Source organism: Zeugodacus cucurbitae, chromosome 4 (assembly GCF_028554725.1).
Source record: "Zeugodacus cucurbitae isolate PBARC_wt_2022May chromosome 4, idZeuCucr1.2, whole genome shotgun sequence".
In the NCBI taxonomy this organism is placed as follows: Eukaryota; Metazoa; Arthropoda; class Insecta; order Diptera; family Tephritidae; genus Zeugodacus; species Zeugodacus cucurbitae.
In genome coordinates, this window is record NC_071669.1 from 19,645,525 (window position 1) to 19,656,299 (window position 10,775).

Genomic DNA, 10,775 nt, shown 5'->3' on the forward strand with positions numbered 1-10,775 from the left:
ATGGCGACTGTTATCGCGCCGTCTATTTGATGCCTGAAATTGAAGATCGTGACTCGGCGACATTTGGTTTCAACAAGAAGGCAACACTTCCTAGATTTATTGAGAGGACAATCCGGCTTCGAGAAAAACATCATGCGTGTTATTCGCCAGTTACCAATCGAAATGCTCAAACCACTCATCGAAAATTGGACTCAACGGTAAGTCCATTTGAGACGTAGCCGCGGCCAACATTTCAAAGAGATAATCTTTAAAAAATAAATGCCAAAGAATGTTCTTTCGAATGATAATAAATATTTCTCATCAAATGTGTGTGCTTTTTCTTTAAAAAAGTAGGGAACCTCGAAATGCATCACCCATTAATTCAAAAATAGCTTCTAGAGGTCGAGGATTTGTTTAAGATTATCTGATCCTACCATATAACAAAAGAGTTAATTTAATATTCAATACCAATAATGTTTCTAACTAAATCAGCGAGCTCCACATAAAAAAGACACCTGCGACTGCTAAGTGGGAGAATGGCTGTACAGCCCGAGGGCGTCTGTAAAGAGATTTCCCCATTTAAGGCAAAGCATTTCAGAAACAATCGAACAACTCTTTTTAAATTTCCATACACCATAAAATTAACCCACTTCTGTCGTTGAATGCTGAACTGTTATGAATGGAATCTAATATTCCACAAGCCTCGCGGCCACACAATTCGAAACGCAAAGAAATGGACAAAAGCATGAGAACACAAAGGAAATAGCTGAGCGATTGGAAATAGAAGAAAAAAAGACGAAAATAAGAAATAGAAAATTGCTAAGCAAAGCGCACAAGTAGAACAAGAAAGAAAAAGCATAACAACAACAATTGCAGCAACAATAATCTTGCATACATTTAACCATTATGTGCGGCGAAAAACTCGCACCCGAAGCTTGGCCAAAGAGTTCAAAGCAAAGGTGCGACAAAGGCATCCCACTTCCGACAGCTGCAGTCTGGTGATATCGTTGAAGTTGCCACCACCACAAACAACAACAATAACTACAACCACAGCAACAACACAACAACAATGCGTATTTATAACCAAGCCGCTCATTGTCTGTTGCAATTTTGCGATTTGCCGCCGGCAGCGATCGCCGTTTTGCGAGCCCATACACAACAGCAACGACAATAGCAACAAAAAAGAGCGCCAGTCCGTCCAACACTCAGCAATTTCTTCCACTATCGCGCTTGCTGGATTGCCGCCGCACTTATTCTTCTGCGTTGTGTATTTCTGTAGAAATGATTTTTTGCCTACCATTCTTCGGCTGGCCGTTTTCTTTACCGGTTGCACTGGAAAACTGTGAGAACTATAGTGGCAAAGACTGGCTTGCGGATGACTGGCTTTAGCTTCTTTCTTTACTTTTTTCGACGTATTCTTTTTGCCAGTTTTTGCTAGCGGCAATGAAGGCCGCGCTAACTAAAGCTAGAGAAAGGAAATCAGATACAGCCGAGAAACAACATTGCTATAGCTGAGCCGAGCCGCGGAGTGGAGTGCACAAAAAGTTGTTAAATTGAAAAATGCGCGAAATAAAGGAAGGCGCTGCACATTCTAGTGCAGTGCTAAGAACTGGAGTATTTGCGTTGCGAATTGCTCGAGTTGGCCGCCGGAATTGGTGAGGAAATAATCCGTTGGCGGCGCAGCGCTGAAAAAGCAGCCAATTCATTTGCTGTGTTGAACCCGTTAATGTTCGCTTGAGAACATGCATATATTCGTTCTGGTTAGATCTGTGACTAATGATTAAAATTGGTTGCATGAAGGTCGTAAATTTTTTTGTTTGGTGTATTACTCTTATACTGGCAAAAACTCAAGCTCGCTTTATTTAGTGATATTCTACGGACTTCTAAATGAAAAAGGGAACGTTGCTTTTTAGTATAACACATATATTTGTCAAAAGATCAAGTCGCAATTTAATCTTTACCCTATGACCAAGAATCTAAACTTATTCTAAATTTATAATAGGAGCTTCAGTGCACCACTCCAATTATAAGTAATAAATCAGGTGAAAACGTATAATATTCGTGGATGAAAGAAGGTAAAAAATGGTTACCATTAATGTCCACGTTGACACTCAACACCATTCCATGTATAGTGTATTGCTGCGTAGGTGGCTATTAGACTCAAAAGGTGCTGGGTCAAAGGACCGGCGATTTCAGCTTTTCCATACATTGTGATTTCTATGATTATACTTTAGAAGTCATTCGAAATTTTCTACCGACGATAATACCAGTGTGTTCGAAAGTATAGCAGGAGCGGCAGTGACTTTCCCAGGCTCAATTAACGTGTTTTATTGTAGAAAGAGAACTCTCAGCAACTTCCGTTCATTAAGTATATAATTACCGGTTATTAGAAAGGTTAAAGAGCAGTATAGTGGCTTCATAATATGGATAATTGGTAACCGGAATGAATGTAGTATTACCAACTATGTACATTATTTGTGAAATCCCAGCTGATGTAAGGAAAGTCTGGTACGAAAAGGGTCTTGGAACCCGAAGTTCACTGAAAATACTTTGATTTATCCTACTTAAATTATTTGCTATAGATACGATTTTTGCGGAGATCTTATATTAGGTTTTGTAGTTCGATAAACGGCGGGTCATACAAAGTATTAAGCAGAAAATTGGAGATGGAGTTTTTTTTACATTTTTAACGCGTATGTCTAACCATTAAACCACGACCTACGAATTCCTTTATCATTCCCTTACAAACGAATTTAGTTAGGAACTAGCTTTAGCTATTAAAATGTTGATGGTAGGACCACAAATCTTTGAGTTATTGGCAAACTCTGGTTGATTATTAAACAAAGGTAACAGACAATAATAAGTTCTAGAGAAGTTTCTTATATTTATGCAACCGTAGAAATTCAAAGAAGGCAGCAAGGTGTAACGACCCAAGTCAAGCAGGTGATAATTATACAAAATTATAATACAAATATTACACGTCATATTCCTTACTAAACCAATGAGATTAACGAATAATCAAGTAATGAGTTTGACATACCACTGCAACTCCCTTTACATCAACCTTACATTTATGGCATTGCAACCAGAGATCTGCATTGAGTAATAATGAAATTAGTGCACAAACTCATGAGCCAAACAAATTGGTGTAAATGAGTACTAATACAAATATCAAAAATGACAAAGACTCATTTCCACCAAACCAAAAAAAACTCATAGTATTTCTACACTTATATGTGCCGTCAATTTATGACTCAAACGAGCGTATATTAAAAATTTCATTTTACTCACTTGTTCATTGGTCACGATGAGAATAAACTTGAATGAGCTCGCTACACTGATCGGTATGAGTGGAATTGTGACTTCGTAGCTGAGCACGAAAGTAAAGATACCCAGTGAGAACTTTGTCACATTACATGTTTCATTATTTCATTGAACATGCATTTTCGTGCGTCTTTATTTATTTTCAATACATTACTATTAAAAGATATATATTAGAACCTAAAAGTATTAACTTTACTGTCATTAATTAACTTAAAACATTAAATGTAATACACGACATCAAAGAACAAAACACATCGTTAGTCATTTCCCGCAGGGCACTTTTGCCTAGCGGCGGCACAGCCTTCGTCAGTTTTACTTTGATCCTATTCGTATAACTTTATTTATTTAGCTATACTATTGGTGTTATTTTGGTGGTATGGCTCATTTTTGGTTAACTTGACTGAATTATTGGCTCATGAAACAATTGAGCACTTCAACGATACGTATGAAGAGAAACTTACTCATTTTTCATGTTCTCGCTTTGTGTGCTGTGCGTAAATGTGTTTTAGTGGATCTTTGTGTTTGATGATTTTTGACTTATATGCACTAATACTACTTTTTGTGTTACTCAACCAATGACTCAAAAAAGGGAATAATTGCAGTTCTCTGATTGCAACATGCCACAGTCACCCCGGCTGCCTTTAACAATTAAAAGGAATTAAGAAAATTATCTAAAGCAATTATTTGCTCTTCACACCTCGACAATTTCACAGCAACAAATGCAATTGTCGCGTTCTTTATGTTGTCTACGCTTTCCTGTGATACCCGTTTCGCCAAAGACGACAAAGACGACAATGCAACGCTGCAATCGCGATGGAAAGTCAAAGAAACAACTTCAAATGAATTTGTGCATTGCACTGAAACCGATCAAGCAGCGGAAAATTATTTCCAAGAACATATTTTATGCTTCATACGAATGGTTGTATGTATGTAGAGTGTGTGTTTCCACATACCGACTGACATTTGAATCGAGAAATAGCGCAACCGCAGAATGCAGACATAACAGCGGACTAAGAAAAAAAAATAACGAACAAATATGCGTAGATAGAGCAGCAAAAACAACAATATTCATTCGCATTAAGCAAATGAAAAAGAACTTCCCCACCCAGCGGCGAGCGGAAGAATGTAGGCAGTATGGGAGCAGCACAAAAATGCTGGCATTCGCTGGGAAAATATGCCAAGTGCAGCATGCAGTGAAGGGTGTAATTTTTTACAGTTTTTATGTACATTTTTTTCGGTGCTTTGCAATTCCACAAAGTACTTATTATATGTGGTTGCATATTTGCGGAAATGTAACATTTGTGGAATTGATGATTTGTAAATAACTGCGTTGCTGCAGCCGCAGGTAAAGTGCAGTGAAGTTTGTGTAGCTTTAACAGAGGTACTCAGCGCTAGATCAAGATCTTATTGTGTGGTATTAAATACAAGGATTAGACTAGACAAATGTGCACTCGTTTTGATTTGCGTTAAAAATCACTAAAATCACAGCGAACTTATCTAACTGATGAGAATCTCTATGTAAGAAGTTTGGTTGCCTCAATAAAGTGGTGTAACCTCTTTCATTCCTATCTACATATCTATATACCAGTTTTTGTGAATTACACTTGTTATTTGTTCGCTTCACTACCCTCCACAGTTTGGTGAACAAAATACAATTCGTATTTTATATGGAGCAAAGCATAGGCGAGGGTCATTAGATCATTAGTACAAATTGAGATATCTTGATTCTTGGTACACGGGTGACAAGGAAACCATAATAAGGTTAAGTTGGTAGATGGGCGGAATCGGGCCACTGCCACCTAACAAAATGGCGAAAATAGATAAAGTGAAATAAATAAAGTTAAAAAAGTAAAATTTAGTTCAAAGGATCGCACTAGGAAGGAGAATATTTGGATGTATTTTTTTGGAGAAATTAGGCGTGGCCCCGCTTTTGAAAATTACTAAAAATTCTTTAATTCTGTGTGGAAAAACACCAGAAAGCTCAAATTTCATTATAAAAATTGTACAGAAAGTGAGGCTCAAAAAACATATCTCCGAAACTACTCGACCAATTTCAATTAAATTCGGTTCATATTATTGGCATCCCAATGAGAGTTCACAACCACGCCTACTTCCCATATACCAGAAATTTGAAGTCAATCTGAATCCTTTACTTTACAATATATAAAGTTATCACTAGTGAAGATATCGAAACAGAACAAAAACACTGCATTTATACTGTGGCATCGCCCTTCTAAAAATCATCGAAATCGGTTAATTTTCAAGACCTTATATATCGAATACGAGGACCTCAGTGCTTCTAACAAACTTTTTACCGAAAATATAGGTAAGTCTGTCAAACATTTTGAAGATATTCAGAGCGAATATGTTTTTTCAAATAATATGTCTCCGTGCCAAAAATGCGTGAAATCGGGTCATAACTTCCCTATCTCCCATATATTTAATATTAGGGTTTTCAAGCTTTCAATGGACTTTATACATTATACATATATGCCGAATATGTGAGTCAATTTGTTTGTTATATTAATAAAATTAAATAAATAAATTGCGAGAGTATAAAATATTCGGTGACACCCGAACTTAGCTCTTCCTTACTTGTTTTCAATATTTTTGTAAAAACAAAAATCTTAAAATATACCTGAAAATATACATTATTTTGTCCAAAATACTTCGAAACATTCGATCGAGTATTTTCTTTAAAAAAATTCACGAAATTCGACTAATTTTTCTTGGATTACACTGGTATATCCCCTTAACCTGCGTTAACTAATATATGTATATTTTGTTTGCAAAGATCTAATTTATCAGTTTCATTTTGAGACTAATGATTAAACTGATACATATGACTGTGACTCTAAAGACGTTATTTCGAAAATAATGGCCCAAAATGTTTCAATTCCAAGAGTGAGATATTATTGTAAAAGATACACGACGAAAATATAACTCACATAACACATCTTTATTATGAGTTCCATCTCTCCTAACTTGAAAATCAATGATGAAAAAAACAAGTTTTCCTAATTAAATTTCATAATTCTTTTTCTATTTTTAATTTTGCAAAAAAAAATATTCACTTTAAATTTCACACCTCCACTTTAATCCGAAGATGCGAAAAAAATCTATGCTTTCTTTGTTTGCTTCTTATCAAGTTTGTAACAACTACCTTTGTGGAATTCACACACTTAACGTAAGCACGTTTGTAGCTCAAGGCCCGCTGGGGTAAGCACAAAAGGCGCGCCTTGACTAATTGCAAGCGTTGCCTTAATACACGGAGCGTGTTAGACGCTAAACACGTGAATTTTTGTATGCGCGTGTGTTTGTGATAACATCATCATCATTGCGTCAATTAGTTCACAAAAACACCCATTAGAAGAAAGGTATAAACAACGGTAGTTAGCGACAATCACGTGACTACGATTTTCAACTCACTAATGAGGAACTAACCCTTTTTGGAGCGGTAGTGGTTCTTTAGGTTGAAGATTTGGTTAGTAACAACATGATGGATGCTTTTTCATGAAGCTTCAGTTATAAAGGAGAGTTACCTGGATTTAGTTTGATAAAATCCAGGAAGGATATATTTAAACTTCTGGATCATGAGATTTAGATTGATACAGTTCTAGGGTTGATCATATCAAGATAGACCTGGACTTTAAGAGTACCAATTATATTTCTTTCAAGACTTCTCTCCAACTGGACTACTTCTATACTTTTTTCGGACCAGTATTTTCGTTAAAAGTTTTTAAGCATTTCAACAACAGTTATAAAAACTCAAAGATATACATACACAGAGCCAAGACACATTAGAATCTACTCATCAAGCTCCACGTTGCAACACTTTACTTTGCATCAAACAAAAGCAACGGAAATACTCAATTAAAGTGGATAATTATGAGATCCTTGCGAAACATGCAGCCGGCTGCATGACACACACACACATGGATGTATAATTTAAAGCACCGGCTCACAGGTACACACACATACATGAACACAATTCGCTGAGTGGTTAATGCAAGCTCTGGCTGACAGCCCCACAACTGTCTAAGTGGCGCGCTACTTCGACTGCTGTTGTTGTTATTGTTGTTGTTTACGTAGAATGATGAAAAATGTTGATAATTTTGTGTATAATGACGTTGACGCCGGCGGGTGCCTCAAAGCGTTAAGCGCGCTAATTACAGAGCTTGAGCTGGCGCGTTGCATGCCACACACACTCGCGATACGCTGCGTAGTTCGTAGTTGCGCCTGCAGGTGTGTTTGTATGAAGTATTATATTTTGTTCAAGCACGCGAAAGGACCTTCACTTTGTGACAACTTCGCGGCAAAACAAAAGTAAAATTATATATTATATGCTATTATGTGTAGATTTCGAGAGATAGCGACTTAATTTTGAATATGAGAAAATTGAGGTGTGAATTTCCATAAAATCTGCATGCTATATGTAGATAACTAGCTGGGTGATCCACTTGTCACGCTTGGCTGCACGTGTTCACGCTAGCCGTGGAATGATGTCCTCGAGGTGACATTTTTTAATTTTTTAAAGAGATATATAACACTCAAAATCGCCTAAAGCTTATGAGCTTTTTTGTAAGAAAATTCAAAATTCAAAAACCAAAGAACCCACAGGATCCCGATCTAGAAAGGATTTATCTTATTTTCCGAATTCTCATATGAAAGAAAAAATAGTGATGAGTCAATAGTAGAGCCACTGAGCTCAGTAGAGGGTCTTCAAAACAGGCAATCTCTAAAGCGCCAATGAATGCCGTGACTACATCAAATGTTATCAAAGATATAAACTATTTAATCAATGACAACAATTTGTCTACAACGGACATTCTTGTAGAACAATTCGAATTAGTGTTCAAAAGACGAAAGGTTCTTCAAAATAATGAGTCAATTCAGGAGAAATCTTCGGAAATATGTGTAAGGATTACTAGCGAAATTTCCAGTCCCTACCCTTGTCTAAGGAAAAAGAGAATCAATAATCATGAATGGCAGATTTAGTTCTCAATTATTCTGAACAAACTGTAAAGCCTCTGTACATAGTCTCATATAGAGAAACCACGGTTCTCACCAGTTAACTAGTCAGTTAGATTTGCCCGACGAATAGATATGATCATGGGCTAACATCGTTCAGGAAACAAATCAATAAAACCGTCCCATAGTACATCAAGTATCGAAACTTTGAGATTTTAAATAAGCCCTTGTGGAATTTTTCATACCTTGTTGAGCTTGATGAAACAATTCATGAATTCTATACAGTTGATACAAGGTGTTATTATATTTGTATAAATCAGAAAAATGTAACAGTCTCTCACTCAAAAACACAAATCTTTAACCCATCTCACCCGGTTTCAAATCCCCGTATCTAATGGCAGGAACTTCATTGAAATATGGCAAACAAGCAACACGGGAAATAGTTAATGAATATATAGAAACTTTATTAAAAAGACAGTGACACCATTTGTAATGACAAGTGAGTATTTATTAATCCCCCAAGGAAATTATACGACGACCCAACCTTCCAACAGCCTTACTGATGGTAGCTACCAGCTAGTTGAGTGCGTATGTGTAGTTAACCTACTCCAGGATTGCGTTTATTCCTCCCTTTGATTTCGTTTTTATATCCCTGCGGACAGCGATATGTATTGAATATAAACTGTATTTCTATCAGCGGGTTGGCACAAAGAGTAGCGCTAAATAAATACATACGTCGTTTAAAATTATGTGTCCTTAAGAGTGGAGAGCGGAAAGCGCATAGTGAAATAGTGCAAAAGGATAAGGGAGAGGAAGAGAAAAAAGGAAAGGGTAACTAAGCATGTTTGGATATTGAATATGCTTATAGGAAAGTGTGTGTAGCTGAACGTAAGAACAGCGACATCCGCAAAGAGGGATTTTGGGGTTCTTTCTTTACTCATGCATTGGTTTTTATCATGCCGTAGCTGCTTCAGATTTTTGGGTATTCTGAGGTGTTTACCATGAGACTACAGTTTTCTTCATGAATTACCTCGCTTATTAGTTCTCTCTATTAACTGATTTGTAGAGAGAGCAAATCACTCTTAGTTGAACTCATCTAAAGAGGCTTTCAATTCAAAAAAGATTTAAATTGGATTAGCTTAACATCCGATTCTGGTTGTTTATAAAACGTCAGTTAGGATCCCTATTTGCTTATCTAAAGAAACCCTTCTTCCATATAACCTTCTTTTAATTCCTAAGGTATTAAAGGTTCGTAGATACGAGGGCTGCTATATATATTTCTGGCCAGGTGCAATCTGACATTTCCATTGGAAAGTTTGACATTTTTTAGCATAACATCACTCAGAACGTTTTGTCATTTAATCGTGAATTCTTAAAAAAGTAAGTGAACTGATAATGCAAGATCGTCATGTAACATACCTTCAGATAGAGGCATGCCTATGCATTTCTCCCACCAGCATACATTCGATATTGCATGAACACCTGGCCATAAAAAAGGTTTGTTCTCGTTGGATCCCGCACAATTTGACAATCGGTCAAAAAAGGCTCAAAAAAGTGCTTCGAAAATTGATTTGAGCGCATGCAAAAGTGTATAAATCTTGATGGAGAATATTTTGAAAAACAATAAAACCATTTTCGTTGATAAATATTCCTATTTTCATTATTAGGCCAGAAATATATATAGCAGCAGTATAAAATATTTCTAAAATTGCTGGTCAATTGAAGAACATAGTCGGAGTGTTACCTCAGAAGACAGTCAAAGTCGTTTAGATGAACCCATTATCTATGCAGGTTAATACTCTTATTTGTCCTTTTAGTAAAAAGTTCCCTGGCGAAAGGATAGCCGATCAATATTCCCTATTTTAGACTTTGCAGTGAATCGCACTAGCTACCTCCTACCGTATCTTCCTGGTTTACTACTACATCTGAGACTTCATTCTGTTGGATGTATAATGTTAAGCCTCTTAGTGGTTTTCACTTTTCAAACAAAAATACTCGTATAAAGCGGGATCCGACCTAAAAGTGAATCTAAGGTGACCACTTTGCAATCCAGAATTAGCCTTCGAAGATCATAAAGGTGCTGTTGGAAATAAAGCACAATATCATGAGGAACGAAATAAAAGGAGGCAATCGGGGTTTCTCGAGCATTAGTAAGAAAGCTCGGTCTTTACGGAAAGATGTATTACTCGAACTTCGTATAAAAACATTTTCAAATAATTTTCGTAAAATTTCAGTATACAATATAGACTAAATTTTTTTCACAAAAGCTCCAGAAGAGAGCTTTCATCCGCAAAAGCTCACAGCTTCTTATTTTCATCGACTTTCAGTATTTTAGAAAATGCTCTTTCTTTCCATAAGTGTTCACGCCGCTCGTGCTTTTAAGCTGCCTGGAAGCCAACAACCCGTTAACGACTGTCCACAAACGATAACCCAGTTTTCCTGAGTAGCAAGTGAGACCATTTAACGCAGACTCGCGCTAAGCAGCAACTACATACATATGT